Genomic DNA, 17319 nt, shown 5'->3' with positions numbered 1-17319 from the left:
TGTTTGTGGTAGTCCTGATTTATTTCCCCACTTCATCTCATGGGGTTGGCTTTGCATTTGTATGTCAGTTTGTGTGGGCTCTCATACCCTGAATGTAAAGGGACCTCTGGAGATTTCTGGTCCAGACTCTTGTTTAGTGCAGGGCTCACTTCAAAATCCTCTCTGTTTGCCCAGGGCCAGTCAAGTTTCTGTGAATGGAGGTTCCTGAACACCTGGGAAAGCTGTTCCAGGGCTTAACTGTTCTGTTATGGGTACACGTTCGTGTCTTATGGACAGAGCTTTTGTTCTTCTGTGGTTTAAATCCAATAGAGTAGGAAATCCTTGCTTGCCCCTCTGTTACCAGAGGTTTTATACAGTTTGTGTAGCCCAGTAAGAATTTTAGTAAGACAAATAATTTTGATTTTAGCTTGCATGGAGGGATTGAGACCAAGCAATTATTTCTTCAGCATAAGTTAGAAATTAGGCAAAATGAGACTGCAGGACTCAACCCTGCTTCTGAATGCTTTTGAACTTCAAGCTCAGCACTCAGGGGAAGAACACTGAAGCACAATTTGCTCAATCCTCTCACTAAGAAAGAAATGGATATTCTATTACAATGTGTACTGTTTCAGCTTGTTCCAGTGTCACATCAGCTTGTCTGTGTTTAAATCTACATTTCAAGTTTGTCAGTGCACTGCTGCCTACTTAGGATTTTGGCCTGTACAGCAGAATCCAGAGCCATGAGCACAGCATGGCTGAAGTCCGGCTTCAGGGGAAGAGTTACACATTTTGTGCACTGAGAAAGTGGCTGCTGAGGCACCATCACACTCACATGGTGCTACAAAATAGGGAGTGCTGGGTGAGTATCATGGGAAATTACATGTGGCTTGCAAACAGCTCTAGGCAGGCATTAAGGCAGCTTGAAATTTTTAGGAGGCAGGTAATTTTTTGATAAAAACTTCTGACACAAGACACAGGCACCCATTTTGTCTTGGAGGGAAAAAAAAGCTTTCAGAAAGTGAGTAAAACTTGTAATGAAAACAAACCAGGAAATGTGCTCATGTTTGCTCTCCATGAAAAGAATAGAGATTGTAAGAATGTTCATGATGTTTGAATGATCTAAAGCTAACTTTCCCTCTTCAAGTTTTTGGAAGGCTGAACTACCTGTCACGTGACAGACCCCATCAGTCTCTAAGAGTCATTGGGCTGAAAAAAAAAATCCACGGTGAGATTAGGTAGGGGACCAATGCAAATGTGAGTTATTTGCCCCTTCTCTCTTTCTGCTGTTGGGATAATTTGAGCTTCAGGGCAGGTAAGCTTGCCTTTTCAGTTATATTTTATGGATTTGTTGGGAATAGTTAACGAGTAGCCACAGTGACACTGAAAATGATCCCCTCACTTTGTGTTTTGGGTGCTAACCTAGGAAGGAGAACTTGGCTTTGAGTTCTTTTGGACAGAGGAAGGAATTGAACCCAAGACTCATAAACAAGAAGGGGCAGCAGGTACCTAGTCCAGTTCCAGGCACTTGCACACCAGCATGGTTTCCTAAGGAGTGCTCTCTCTAAACATAATACATTTCTGGAGCTTGGTGAGAGTAAACATTGCTGCTCTTGCAGCTGTTGTTGAAGGGATTGTGATCCTGCTTTGTCCCTGGTGATCACAGGACACTTCTGTGAGATGATTTGAAGTGTTAACCTTGCAGGCAACTTCACCCCACCCCTGTTGTGTTGAGCAGAGTGATCTGTCTTGCAGCTGTTGTTGAAGGGATTGTGATCCTGCTTTGTCCCTGGTGATCACAGGACACTTTGGTGAGATGATTTGAAGTGTAAACCTTGCAGGCAACTTCACCCCACCCCTGTTTTGTTGAGCACAGTTATCTCTTAGAGTGCTTCACCATGCTTGTGGAAACTGCAACTTTATGAATAGAACAATGAACCTGGAGCTAAATTGGTCTTGAGTTTTGATGCTGCTTTCTAAATCAGTGTCGTGAAATTGGGTCCTCTGGTTTGGTTGGTTGGTTGTTTTTTTAATTGGTTTATAGAATCCCTTGAAAGTCTTTTTAAAAGCTCTTCAAAGATCTAGATCAGCATGGCTCAGGTGGAGGGCCTGCATGGAGACAGGGCTCAGGTAAGCTGAACTGCAGCAAAAAGTTCAGCCTGATCTGCACAGCTGTAATTGGAGATTATGGCTTTATTGAAGATTTATGATTAGAAAAAGGGATTACCTGCCCCTCCTCAGCCAGTTAGCAGGTGATGTGTTCTACCTTTGGTTAGCTTTGACTTGAGTCAGTGCTCTAGAACTGGAAGGTGTTTTTTCCTGCTATCAATCTTCTGAGCCTTTCCCTTTTTTTCAGTAGTATTTAAAAACACTTGAAGCTTTTATGAACCTGAAGAGCACTGTACATATGTTCAGTGTGGTACTTTCAATTAACTACAATTAGTGAAGTCTTGACATGTTCTGGTGTAAATAATTCATTCTTTATGATTGCTGGTTTCTCTCTCATCTGGAAAAATTGCTGTTATGTCAAACAAGTGTTGGAGATAGAACAAGCAAAAACTTTAATAAAAACCACCAGGGATATTGAGCAGAGATATGCAGCCTCCAGCCTAATTGGAAAGTGTGTTGCATGATATTTAGAAGTGCTGTGTGATGCCTTCAGTTAGGTGCAGAAAATGAAAGTTCAGGTAAAACTGTGAAATAGCCACTCTCATTTTCATACACTGGTCTCCAGCAAGAGCATTTTTGTAAAAGGTAGAGGAAAACAAAGCAGTGAAGGGGAGTGTTTGTATAACTTTCCAGCTTCTTAGGTTTCTTTTCTGCAAGCTAAACCTATGTGATGGAAGAAAGAATCAAAAGGGTATGTATTCATGTCTTGCTTTTGTGGTCACTTTTGTTCTTGCTGTTTCACTTCTGGTGATTCCTCTGTCAAAATCCAGAGCCTGATTGAAAGTCAGTGGAAAAGAATCCTCTTTGGCGTTATTGATCCTGTATTGATATTGATACTATTCTGTGTTATTTTCCATTTATTAGAGTCACTTGCCATGTCAGTGTTGTCCATGCTGCACCACTTCAGGCAGGTTGCTTCATTCCTGAATGCTTTTTCCTGACCTTTTCCTAGGGACTGCCTCTTAGACAACACCTTAGCACCCAGTGTGTGTGCTCTGACATAATTGACAAATCCTTGGGTGCAGGTGTCTGACATGGTCACTTGGGCTTCAAAAGTAGTATAATTACATTCTGAGGACAAGTATTCTCATCCTAGTATGTATGCATCTAAAAGCAGTTGGTTCATTCATCCTTTGGCAGTGTTTTTTTTCCATTCAGGTCATAAGATTCTGTGATATGATGCACAGATGCTGCATTTAATTCTTAAAAGCTCAAAGTTTGAGGAAAAATAAAAAGAAACCACCCTGATTCTGGTCTCTGGGCACTGTTGGTGCAGCACACTGAGGCAGTGTGGCTGAGGGAGCTGTGGAGGGGCTGCTGCACTTCCCAAGAAAAATGCTGAAGGATGCTGCTCTACTGTTTTGGCTTCCAAACAACCTGAGAATTTTTACCTTGATGTTGTTTAAATGAACAACCTGTGTGGTCCTGCTTGTGTGTTCACAGCTTGGCTCTCACTGTGCCAACCTGTTACACTTACTGCCTGTTTTTATGGAAGATGAGCTCCTGTGAGCTGCAGCTTTCCCTGGTGCAAGGTAAGGGTGAGCTGGCACAGCTTCCCCTGTGCCTGGGGACACAGAGCTGCCATGGTGTGATCTCCCAGCACAGAGCTCTCAGCATCTTTCTCAGCTGTGCCTGCACTTGTCACATTGTTCAGGAAGGAGGTTTTATCCCCTCGAAGCAGTGCTTGTAGAAGTGGCATTTGTGCCTTGCAGCTCTCTCCTGCTGGGCAGGTGAAAGGCTCTGGAGGAGCCTGAGAACCCATCTGCTGCCTTCAGCTATGGCTAAATCAGGACATTTGGATTATTTTTCAACTTTCCATTAAGTGAAATTGGGAAGAAGAAGGAGAATTTGGTAACTCTTTTAGGGGTTTAAATGAGATTTTATATTTTTACCAATATACTACAATAAAAGCCTCTCATACTGAGGAGAGGCATGGGGTTCATATGAGTACCTGTAAATAAACAAACTTCCTGTCACCTCTCCTGCTTTTCTAGTGCTATTTCCCTTTAAATCCTCTTGAGTTCAGCTCAATATAATATATAAATATTATATAATTTGAATATAATAAAGCTTTATTAGTAGTAATTGTTTCTTACTTAGGCCTAGTTTGAGGGTGGATGCTCCTTTACTTCTGATTCCAGGAATGTGTTACATCTGCCCAGTTGCTTAGACTATTCTAAAATTAAAGACTTTACATTTCCCAACAACCATGGTATCTTGTGTTATTAGTGAATATATGGAAAATCATTAATGAATTTCCCCCCTCATTTTCAATTTATCTTCCAGGCAAGGAAGTGACAGAGCTGTCAGTCAGGGGAGGTGTTTCTCTGCATAGGAAACAAAGTGAGTGGATGTGGATTTGAAAAGTCAGTAAATAGAGGATATTTATGAGAATTATTGCCTCCATGTATCTTGAGTTTGTGATGCACTTAAGAGAAATGGTGTCCTGTTATGTGTGTTCCTATCAGTAAATAAAGGAGCAGAATGGTTTAACTGGGAGGCTGTGTTCCTCTCAAGCAAATTTTCAGCAGTTTGCTGTGCTATTGTTTTTAACAGCACCTTGTGGGGTAATGACAGGAGTTGCAGCCACTTTTACAAAGGGAAAACTGTTCACTGCCTTTGACAAGGTGGTATGTAGGAGAAATATATTTTTAATGTAAACCTGTGTTGCTTGTAATTCTATTGCTGCTGAGAAGCTGCAGCAGGATGCAGGGTGTAGTTGGGTTAGTTGCAATGAGAATTAGTTAAAACACAATTAAAGATGTGTTGCTGAGGTGGTGGGCATCTCCCTGGCCCACAGAGGAGCACAGAACTGACAGCTGGGTGTGTGCTGTCTGGTGTGAGTGGTCTGTTGTGCTTTCACTCCCTTTTGGACTGAGTCAGCATCTACTGCAGTGTAAATCCTCATAACTTCTTCCAAAGAATTGCTAGAAATCTATTTCTGCCCTTTTCTTGGTGGTTGAGTGACATAAGTGGCAATTTTTGACAGATTTTTTTCAATAGTTGTGACTTGTGTTTCTAGTCAGGTGCTCTTGGACACCAACTACTGATGCAACAAATCTGCAGAGTGAGAGTGGAAATCCTGGTGTTTCTAGGTTGTATATTGTGGTGTTTATTAACTGTTCCTTGTTTAACAGCCTGCATCCCTGGCTCTGCTGTTGCTTTTGCTGTGGCTCTTGCACTTCTCAGCCCATTTGCCTGTGTGGTTGTGTGCTATGTCTGTAATGCATTAGATGATATTGGCAATTAAAGGATTACAGCCAGGATCTAATTATGGCCCTGTGGAATAAAGTTTTCAAATTATTCTGCTTCAGTCTGTAATTACACTCTGTGTGCCCTGATGCCAAGGATTAATAGGGGGATTACAGGCTGTTTTCCTGTAACATGCAGTTCGTGGATGTGCTGTTCACAACTCACTGGCTTTAAGGAGCTGCTGACCTCTCGTGGGGAATGTTATTAAAGGATACAGTCCAGGAGAATGTTTTGTGTTATGTTATGCTTTTTTGCTTCCCTCACCCTGAGTTTATCATGCAGGGACTGGTCAGAGTAGCTCAGATCTTGAGTAGACAACCCTGAAATTGAAGTATTAAGGAAGTGAAAGCTGACAAGCTTCAGTAGCCAGCCCTGCACTGTTAAACTGACTCCTCTTTTGCACTCTTCTCTCACACTAAAGCAAAAAGATGTGGATTCCCCATTTCTGTGGAATGGAGAAGGGAGCTTTCATCATATATTGTTACATATTTCACAAGTGGTAGGGTATAAACATTTTATTTCTGTATATCTGGAAATTACGTACTCCAAGAACCTCTGCAATGAACACTTCTCTGAAGAACTGCAGTTGTTCAGTTGTAATGAAGACAAACCAATGCTGCTGCTGTTTGAAATGGATGAGAATGTAACCAAGCACTGTCTTTGGAGTAGCAGAAGAGTGCTGAACTGTTGTTTGGAAATCTTAAGCTGCTTTTTTCCAAATTACAACACATTAACTAAATGACATTTAACTTTGTGAACTTGGATGACTCTCCTAAAGGGTAGTATCAAAGCTTTGATTAATTTTTAAATGCAACATCTTGCTTCCCATATCAGTTCTGAATGGTTGAAGCAATGCTTGTAAACTAAACATGCTCAGAGCTCTGCTGTGGCACTGAGACCCACTTGGGTGACACAGCCTGTTCTTCCTCAGCTCCCTGGCTGTGCCAGTGAAGTCACCACACCTGGGCTGCTTTGTGGGCTGCTCTCTGCCCTGTGCTGATTCCTGAGCTGTGTTCTGCCATTTCTTGGCTCACTGACAGTTGGCTGTGACCAAAATGGTGCTGTGGATCATGATTACAATTTAATGGTGTGGTTGATAGCACTCCAGCACCTGGGAATGTTCCTTGGCAGTGTTTAATTTGCCAGCATAAATCAAACTTGTGTCTTTTGAGTAACAGAGTGATGCTAAATATTTCAAACAGGATGTTTTATTTTCCTAAGACCCCATATCTCTGTCATGCTGGTTTTTACATGAATCTGATTTATGGTTTAGTAGAGTGCTTTTACTGTAGTTGCTGAAGAAATGTGATCCTTAGACTGTTAGATAACAATGATGAAAAAAGACTCTCCAGTTTATTTTTTCAAAAACCTATAGTTTTAAAGACATTGTTACAGTTTTTTATGTCAGAATAGGATTTAAATGTTTTAGTTGTACATGTGTAACAATACAGGTCAGTTTATACTCCTGACTTTTTGTGGTTTTTGCAGTTTTTCATGGTTAACAGGATTTTTTCCTTCATCTTTTAATTTCACTGTTTTGCGCAAGTTACCATTATGTAACCTCAGTAAAGCTGTCATTACAGAGATGTATCTAGCAACTAATTTGTCTTTGAGAATCTTTCCTCCTGATGGGAACGTGTGAGAAAGGAAGAACCATCCTCCCTGACTTTCACATTTCTCTGGATGGCTTTTCAGAACTATCAATTGAACAATTTGTTCTGGAGTGTTGCTGCAAATAAGGCCTGGCAGCTGGAGCCAGCCTGCTGTGTGGATGGCATGAACATTAAAGCTCTTCTGTCTTTCTCTTCAAGCAGAAACTGCTTTGAAACTGTAGTAAAAATTCTTTGTCCTTTTGTGTCTGTATGGTATTTCTCCCCTCTGCCAATGTTTTCTTCTGCCTTGGTCCTAGAAGTTGGCATGGATGTTTTGATTAAATGATTAATGAAAAAGATAAGCTGTGACAAAATGTGACTTTTCAGTGGAAAGGGGAAGACTTTTCGGGCAATTCTGCTACCAATAGTAATTTTTGAGAACAGGGAATACAGCTCTCAGTATTTGGCAGTCTTGTGAACCTGTGCCTTCTTAAATGGATCCAACTAATGAAATAGTAAAGCAGAGTTAAATAACACTGCTAGATGCAGTTGCCATTGTGGTTTGTGTAGCAGCAGAAGAGCAGTGAAAAATAAACTGTTGATATCAGCAGATTACATGTTTAGTGGTGTCATTCTTTCCAAAGCCAAGCATTGTTGCATACAGGTAATATCTTATAAAAGAAAGGCCTTATAAAATCAGACCTTGATCTGCTGAATTATGAGCTAGCCTGTAAGTTCCATAAGAAGGGATCAGAGGGATGAGAAGCAGTTAGCACAACACCCTGTTCTGGTAAGAGAACTGTTTGCACCTGCAAAAACAAGGAGTCTTTCCCATGAGAATCCACAAAGAAAATATGTAAACACCCGGAGAAAGAGAGAATCTTAGCATGGACACACACAAGCATTTTCTAACCAATGCATTGAGTGGCAAGAAAGTTATGAACCAATTAGAGTTATACATGAGGTCTTGAAAAATGTATAAAAATGGGCTGTAACATTAAAGATTGGCTTTTCTGCATGAAGAAACTGAGTCCTGTGTGCTTATTACTGCAACAAAGCATTGCCTTCTTTTTCACAGGTTAGGCTGTATGCTCACAGTTAGAGCCAAAGAAAGGAAATCTTTCACAGAACAGTAATTTAAATCCATCCAGTGAGTTAGAGACTCTGGGCCATGAGTACTCCAAAGTCTTAATATCTGAAGGTAACAGTGAAATTAATTCCCCTTTCCTCTCCTGCTGCTGAATTTAACTGGGCAACAGCTCAGCACAACCATCAGTTAAACTGCAAAGACATAAACACCTGAAACATGAAATGAAGTGAACTGCAGCACAGCCAGCTCAGTTCTTTCTGAAGGGGAGGTCTGCTTGTTCCAATCGTGATTTGTGCCACAGGCTTTTATAGCAGCACTGCAACAATCTTATAAAAATTGTATTAAAGATCAGCCACCCTTAAACATATTAGGCTTCCAGCTGTGAGCAGATTTGTCACAGAAGCCCAGTGAGTGTGTGTGAGGTTCCTGATTTTTATCTTTCTTTAATTGTGTCTATTATAATAATAAAGCTATTTCTTGCTCCTGGGTGTGTACAGAGCAACAAGCAACTTGCAATTAAATGCATGTTTGTGTCCTGGCTGTAGCACTTAGTGTTTCATGAGGCATTGTGTTTTCAAAGACAAAAAGAAAATTTTGCTCTAGAGAGCACACTTTAATTGTTCAAATAGGTACATTAAACTTTTATACTTGAATAATAAATTATATGGAAGAGTTGCTTCCTCCTTGCAGGCACTTTTTACCTGTTCCAGCCACCACCAGAAATCATCAGGCAGACCAGCAGCCCCCTGAGACCATTCAGATACTTTCTGACCTGGGGGTTGGTGTTCCTTGTTCAGGATTTCTCCCCCTCTGAGGGACGGTCTGTAGCTTCTGAAGGTAGCTGTCACTCTAACTAGACACCCAAAACTAAGTACTAATATTTTTGTTGTTGTTTGGTTGGGTCTTTTGGGTTTGGTTTGGATTTTTTGTTTTGATTTTGTTTTTTCTTTAAAGGAAGGATTTGTTTTCTCAGCCAGAGTAGGTTAGTCCAAGCACCAGTTTTGATAAAACACTTTTTCATGACAGGCTTTTTTTTTTTTTTGGTGAGGAAAATAAAATATTTCAACCACTAAACTGAAATTGTTCTTTTCCAAATGATGCTAATAAAAGTATTACACATCAAATGATGATTAAACTGCACTTTTGCTGTTATTGGCTCTGGTTGGGATTTTCCTTTCCTTTTGGACTACAAGGAAGTGCTTCCTGGATTTCTCTACCTTTTTTTTTTTTTTAATAAGTTTTCTTTTCATCTGAATCCTTTAAAAAGTTTGACCAAAGTGCTATTTTGCTTTTGTTAGCTCCAAGGATTCTAATGTTTTGACCAGTCTTGTGTAGTGCCAGAGATGCACTCAGCACTCTACTAGGCCTCCACAGTGGTAATTAACAACAGATACTAATTTTATTCCATCCAGATGATCTCTGATATCATCATGGGAATGGTGAGTGCTGACTAGGAAGGCAAACATATGGCAGCCTGGCACAGCTGCTCAACATGAGCATCTTTTGCTCTGGAGCTCTCAGTTTCTTGGTCTTGTTGACCATTCTGTTGGGTTTTCCAGCTCTGTGAAGGGCAGCAGAGTGGAGCTAGATGTGAGCAAATCCTCCTGGAAGAAGGGGGTGTTATGAAAAATTTACTTTACAATTTTTCCTCCTCCTGAAGATGTCAACTCTTCTGTTAGGAAGGTATTTATCACATTTGATATTCCTGATTCCTTAGTGGATACTCAGGTAGCTCAGTTTTGTGCTGAGAAAACAGGGTTATAATCTTAAAATGATGTGCTGTGTTTTAGGACAGAGTTCATCTGTTCCACTTGATAATTCTCAGATACCTGAACCTGAACTCATCAGTTTGGTTTCTCTTTGTAATCCAAGGAGGGAAGTGTGTGCTGCTGAGTGCAGTTCACACAGGTCTGAAATAGGTCAGAGCAACAACTCCAAGGCACTGCCTGTTTCTTCCCATGCAGTGAGATCAAGACATGCAGCTGGAACTGAGTGAGAAGAGTTTTCTTCAACTCAAATCTGTGTCACAAACTTGGGCTTCAATCTGGTGGTATATCCAGTCTCTGACAAGGACAGACATGTGCTAGCCCTTCTTCAGAAACAGCAGGTTTTTTCTGAGTCCTGAGAGGGTCATGTTAGGACTACAATCTCTGAAAGGCTGAGAAAAGCTGTTTACTTCTGGAAGCAGAGAAAGAAACTGCATTTCCTAATGAAATTTCTGGTAATGTTTTCATGCTGCCCTGAATTTTGAGTTGATTCAGACATCCATTTACCAATTACCAGCTGATGGTAGCACTAAATTGAGTGTAACCGTCACAATCAGATGAACTGTGAGTGTTTATTCTTTCCATGCATCCTTTCTTCATTATTCAGTGGTACTGTGTGATGCTGTACTTCAGCTGCCCCATGTAATTTGTGTGAGTGTGAATATTACATCTTTTCAAAGGCATGGGGTTGATGTGCAGTGTCAGAGCTGAGAAGGTTCATTTCACATTGTTGTTGTTTGTGACAGTGCTGCTTATGTTTAAAGCTCTTCTTTTGATGTCTTTGAAATCATTTTACTCCTGGACTGTAGCTATTCTTGGGTCCTTCTGTATTTGTGTTTCATCAATCTGTTTTTAATGTTATTTTGCTTCTTATCTTCACTGAGCTGTCAGCATCTCTTCCTTCTAACAAACAGGGCAGCAATGACTTGCTATACTGTGACTTATCGGGGGCTGGGGACATCAAACAAGGCATTTATTATAGCTTTGGAGTTCAATAATGGGGAGTTCAGACACAGGGATTCAGCCTTGTTATCCTCAAGGCAACTGTTAGTTCATCAATGTCCTGTTTCTGGGTCTGCATTTCTTGCCACTTAAAGACCAAGCTCCTAAATAGCTTTATGAATTCATTTCATTTCATTTGGGATTGCTTTAACCTTTCCCAAACCATGAATTAGAGCTTCTAAGAGGAAGCAGATAGATGGAGGAGGAGAGCAATGTGTTAAACTGTGAGCACACTGAAAGAAGATTGGGACTGAATCCTGACCACTCCTATGGGGGAAGGAGGGCAGGCAGTGGAGCCTGTTCCATCAGTATTTGTTTGCTAAATTGATGTCAAGATAGGATGTGCCAGAAGGATACTGTTCCCTTGAACCTGATCTTTTGTTTTTATCATAATCTTGATGGGAATTCCTAGACCTGAGACAGCCACACCATGGCTTTGCTGCATGGAACCTTTTGAACAGCTGGCCTCTTCCTTTGGAAATCTCTGGTTACCTATGGTATTGATGAGGAACGTGGCAATATTGGCAGGGCTTTGAATGACCATTCCCAGCTCAGTGGTCCTTCTCTGGTCCTTCCACAAAGGTGATGTGGTGCCAAGGGTTCTGGTAAAAAAGCTGTGCCGTGGTTCCTGTGGTGTGGGCTAAAGTCCCTGTGTGATCTGTTTGCTGTTGGTGTAGCAGGAGCAGAAGTAAAGAACTCTGAAGTCACAAGCATTACCTTTATATAAGGGTTAAACATATAAAGAGTGCCCAATCCATTGGCCAGAAGTTCAAATAATCCCTTTTAGCCAGTCTGAAGCATCTCAGTGGTCAGTCCAGCACTTGCTGTTCAGGACATTTGGACAACTCCAGCGTGGTGGTGTTTTCATTGGTGCTGTAAAACTTGATGTGGTGCTTCTGTTCCCTGCTCTGAGCTGCTGTGTGATGGCTGTTATTATACAGTTCCCATCTATCATCCCAGACATTCAGCTGCACAGTATCCAGCTATTTGTCTTGCACACTGAAAATTACTGTCAAGTGTCCTGTTGTTCCAGCCAGGTCTGCTCCTCTGCAGTGAACAACAGCAATTGCCTTTGACATCAGACATTGTGTGTCAACTGCCTCAACATTTTGAAGTGCACCCCAAGTCTCTCATCAAAAAAGATGTGATTTGAGTGCTGAAGGTAAATTAACCCATTAGGATTGACTCCAAAGAAGCAAAAGGCAGGTGCTCTTATCTACAATTATTTGTGCCGTTCTACGTGCTCTTCAAGCCACACCATGAATTGTGAGGTTAAAAAGGACAGGCTCACAGCAGAGAACAAATTCTGTGTCACAGGAATGACACCCTCCACTTAGATGTGGGTTTTATTTTTGAAGTCAAGAATTGTGCAAGGTGGCTAAATTTTGATGGCCTCAAGTGGGGCAGCGAAAGCAGAGGACAGTAAATGACTTGCTGTAGGAAGTACAAAAGGTGGTGGTAAAGTTTCAAAGTAACCTCTCCAATCCCACCAGAGCATTTTCCCTGCTCACACACAGGCCTGTCAATATTCTCTTGCTCTGGGCTGCCATTTTCCTAGGACATTACTCTGAGCACAGCCTTCTAATTAAATATTACAGACAGATGATTTGCTGGGCTACCTACACTGTCTTTTTGCTGCATTGACTAGGAGTGTTGGGTATATCACAGGGCCTTTAGGTTCTTTGCAGGAAAATTTTCCCTGTGAGCACACCAGAGAAAACGAAGCAGCTCAGTCTGCGCTCACCTTTCCTGAATCAACATGAGCAGCTCAACTTTTGGTCCTTTTGGTCTATAGTGATGCTTTTCAGGACAGCACCATTTTCTACATCTGGAAATCCATCACATGGATTTCCCATGTTCTCTAATGGTGTCTTTTGACTGGTGTCCCACAGTGGCCATGGGATATCAGTAGCTGAAGCAGACCAATATTTCATGGGTGAATGCTCTTGAATAATGCTCATTTATTTATTTGTTGGCAGCTTTAGAGCAAAGTTTGTGAGACACCAGCCTGCATGCAGAGGCAAATGTCTCTTACCTCTTTGGCTGGGAAGGATCCTGACAATAGATGTTCTGGCAGCAAGGGATGTTTGGGAAGGAGTCACCTATAGAAAGCGTGCCCTGTGGAGAAGGCAGCAGCCAGGATCAAGCAATTTGTTTTCTCCAATCCAAAAATAGAAGAGCAACAACAGTGGCTGAAAACAGGATCTCCAGTGCCTCACTGGTACTGGGAGGGTGTTTCAGTTTATCCTCTTGCTTGGGAGCACAGAATAATTCTGTTAGTCAAGCTGTTATAAATAGTCAGGTGTAACTGCAAGGGCTTTCTCAGGGAGACAAAATTAGTGTTAATTCACTCCAAATGGCTGCATTAGTCTAGATTGAGTTGACTTTTGAACACAAAGAGTTGTGGGGCACAGAGGGATGGGGAGGGGGGTCGTACTGACATTTAATTTAAAGCCCATGGCACCTGATGCTGTTTTGGTTGTGTGCCTTTGCTCCACATGTCCATGCTGTGTGCAGTTCTGTGCCCACCTCCTTTTGGAGATTGCTAGGTTTATCACAGCACTACCTTGTGTCCTGCTGGTCACTGCAGTACTTCTGGTGGTCCTCAGCAAGAGCCTGAGCTGATGTGCAGGTCATAATGTGGGAGAAGATACACTGATTTATTCTGTGGGATCCATAGGGAAGGTAGGTTTTATTGCTCTGTAATTTTCTCTAGGGAAGCTGCTAAAAATTAAAATGCTTTTAAAAAGCTGATCTACTCGTTGTTGTGCTTAACTTGGATAAGAATGTGAAAACATTTGGTTTTCCTAATCTTGATGAAAAAAAAGTTTGTATGAAGAATTTCCCAACAGCCATCCACCGCTACCATCATGAACAGTCTGCATTGACCTGTTGGCTCCTGCTTTCTAGTCAGTTTTAAATCCTACTTGTAGTGTTAGGATTCTGTCATTACACCTGATAATTTAAAAAAATTCCAGGCTTTTGGCCAGTTCATTGCATGAAGTTTTAACTGATGCAAATTTATTATTCCTCGCCTAACATTTGTATAAGCAAATGGAATTTCACCATTGCAGTTAGCCTACAAGATGAAAAGTCATAGATACCGAACAGCAATTTACTTCATTACTCTGATTTTTGTGTAAGTAAAGTGCTTCTGGTATATTGCCAACCATTTTTTTCCAAGGTCATTTCTATTTAATGTATCATAGTGCTTAATTCTGCTGTAGCTGTGCCCGAGTTGAATTAGGAATCCCTATATGCTGTAACAATTTATTTTGAAAGGATGCCTTAGTAGTGCTTCTCAGAAGAGTGAAATGTCCAGGTATTAATAGGTACTTTTTCAGGGATTTTGAAGATGATAAAATAGCTGTCATACACCTCAGTGATCTTTGCTGAAATTTAACTGGGACGCTTAATGGAAGTGTGGAGGCAGCCCCAAGTCCTGGGCTTGGTTTGCTGTCTCCATTACAGAAGTGAGTGAGAATCAGAAGAGCAGAGCTTTCAGGAGATGTCAATATTTGGGAAACTGATGGACAGATGCTGCCATTTTTATATGCTTTTATACAATCAAAATATTTCTCATCAGTCCTAGCAGGATCCTTAGCTGTCAGTAATGATCCCACCTGTCACTGTCCAGTGCTCCCTGTCCCATTAGAGATCAAATGCAGAATATAATGTTCAGTAGGGATTTAAACTGGCTCTGGGAGGGCTGCTTGGTCCTCGTCTTGTAATTTTGTCACCTTCAGAAGAGCCTGGTTTAGGAGCAGTGGATTCAGTATCCAAGGGGATCTTGCAGGTTGTCTGGGACAGAGGGGTCTCAGCTCTTCTCTGCTGCCTGTGTAGAATCCTGAACATGGCAGGTGTTAATTAGCCACTTCACCTGATTGCCAGTGCAATCTGGAACAGCTGGAACACAACCCAGTGTTTGATGCATAGCTACAGTTCACATCCCACTGAGTTCACATATACAATAGCACTCTATGTATAGAAATGCTACAGAGCACATAGACCACTGCACCTTGTCCCAGCCACAGGATGATGCATAGCTGTTGTCTTCTATAATTAACATTTGTGTATTTGGTTAGAACACATCTAGTAGAAAAAACCCCTTCAGTAAATGGTTAGAGGTAGCAGGGTTGTGTGTTTTGCTTTTTTTCAGAAAACTGATTTTAGAAAAAAATCAACATTCCCAGGCCAAGACATTTTGCAGTGAGCAGCACCAAATAAGCAGGGAGAAATATCTCAGTATGTCTGTAGAACAACATGTCTTAGTTCTGCCTGCATGTACCAGCCAACAGCTCTTATTTACACCTGCCCTGGAGTGTGTCAGTTTTGCCACAGACAGAACATGCTGTCCCCGGGGTTGAACAGTCTCTCTGCTGTTGTGTGCTTGCAGTCACCTTGTGCCACTTGTCACCCCACAAACCACACTCACCTAGCACCTTGTCAGCATCCAGGTCCCAGGCCAAGGGGCCTTCTGTCCCAAAAAAGATCTACACTGCCATCAGAATCATGCTGCCCCTCCCAGGATCCCCTCTGGCTTTCAGTAAATCCAGTGAACTTTGGGAAAGCTGCTGAGTGACAGGAGTTTTCTGTTTGCTTTGCTGGGCTGTGCAGGGAAGGAGTGGGAGGGAAGAAAAACAACAGTGAGTGTGAATTTGTGTAAGATAGTTTCTAATTTCTTGCTTTTTTTATAAGTTTGACTTTTTCATAATTGGGTACCCAGGAAGGACACCAGACCATAGCATCACTGAATGGTTTGGGTTGGCATTTTAAAGGTCATTTAGTCCAAGCCCCCTGCAATGGGTAGGGACATCTTCCATAGCTGAGTTTGCCCTTCTGGGGTGCTTGACTTGAGAGCCTTCTGTGAGGATTTGATGCAGTTAAAGGAGACTATACTGAATAACCAGAACCAGCCCAGATTTCCTGAAGACCCTGTGAGTGAAGCAGAGATATTCATTAAAGCCTTTTCATGTATTTGAATGTCTTACAACAGCCATATTGTTTTCAAAATATTTTTGCTCTTTTTTACCTACTTCTTTTCTCCTCTAAAAGTACTGTCCTAGATGACAATTGTAATGGGTTTAATTTTGTAGTAGAAATACTCCTTATAGCAGTGTTTGTCCATCACTGCAACACAGTGGTTTACCCATTTGCCCAGATGCTCACTGATAGATCTCTGTGACTGTGTGAATTAAAATAATCTATCAGCCAGCCCTAGTTTGTTAGTTATGGAAAGGGAATTAAGGTACTAATTGGAAATGGAGTGCATAAATTTGGCTGGCATGGGTAGGAAATGCCTGAAGAAACTGACAATCTGTCTCCAAGATGTGGATCCTCAGAAATTCTAATTAGAGATAGCAACTGGGTCCTTTGAATTTTTTTTTTCCATGTGCACTCTAAGAAACATGAAACCAATTAATTTCCTCATTGCATTGATACATTACTTATGTACAGAACATAGTGATAGAAGGGATTTCCATTTGAATTCTTGCCTTTTGGCCTTTAACAGAAAATCAGATAGCTGCAATTTATTGGACAATTACAGATGATATAGGAACACAATTTTTTATCTTTTTTCTACCAGAAAGGAAACCCTAGACCTTTCTACTTCTAGAAACTTTTTTTTTTTTTTTTTTTTTTTTTTGCACAGAGCTTGTGATTTCTCAGCAATTTTCTAAAACCTGATAAGGATGCACATTAATTAAGTTTAGATGAAGGAAACTTTTTTGCAGTTAATCTCTGAGTCTGCTGTTCTGTTCTCTCCTTGGCTGGGAGTAGGTATTTAACCAGGATTTTGTTTGGAGGCAAGGCTGGAGTGTGGGCACTGTGCATGTTCACACACAGGATGAGCTATTAACTAAAAATAAGTGTATTGATCCAGCTTGGGATGATTAATAAATTCAGCTTTTCCAGTTCTGACTTTCTTCTGTTTAGATAGGACTTATTTCTGAGGGAAAGTTGTATAAAGCTAAAAATGAAAGTTTTATGGTGATTCTAATTACATTGCTCTAGTGAAGAGAAATACTGAACTGAGGCTGGTGGGGTGTTAGGAGGAGGCAGGAAAAGACCTTAAGACACTTATTCTCAGCCTTACTTGCATTTACTTTCTTTATCAGTCCTTCATTCGAGGCTCATAAATCAAGAAGAAGAACCATGATGATTTCTGTGAAACAGTGTCTGTTTGGGGAAACTCAACAAAGGGTGAAAACTGGCAGAAACTGGAATACCTGGCACTGTCTAAATGTGGATTTGTGGTGTAAGGGACCTCCAGTCACTCCCCATCATGGTGCTGCCTGTGCTCCATGATGCAGAAGGAGGAAGAGGCTTGCTGCTGCCATTGTTGGACCCTTCCCAGCTGATACCACAGCTCTGCCCAGCTCTGACAGATTTCCAGACCCAGCTCTCTGTTCAGATATCACCCCCAGACAGCTGCAGCTGACTGAGAAACCAGTTTCCCTATTGCTCAATG

The 17319-nt window shown here is 41.4% G+C and overlaps 1 long non-coding RNA gene across 1 annotated transcript in view; it reads left to right on the top strand.

The window, feature by feature from the left end:
• Nucleotides 1-13353: 13353 nt before the first annotated feature.
• Nucleotides 13354-17319, top strand: part of LOC120504379 — a 34403-nt gene continuing 30437 nt past the window's right edge. Inside the window, exon 1 of the long non-coding RNA XR_005628008.1 lies at nucleotides 13354-13532. This is a non-coding gene — a long non-coding RNA (uncharacterized LOC120504379). The remainder of the gene's footprint in view (nucleotides 13533-17319) is intronic.

This window comes from Passer montanus, unplaced genomic scaffold, assembly GCF_014805655.1.
Source record: "Passer montanus isolate IOZ18808 unplaced genomic scaffold, ASM1480565v1 scaffold10, whole genome shotgun sequence".
Classification (NCBI taxonomy): domain Eukaryota; kingdom Metazoa; phylum Chordata; class Aves; order Passeriformes; family Passeridae; genus Passer; species Passer montanus.
Note: the sequence above shows the minus strand (reverse complement) of the source record. Positions and strands in the feature narration are given on the sequence as shown.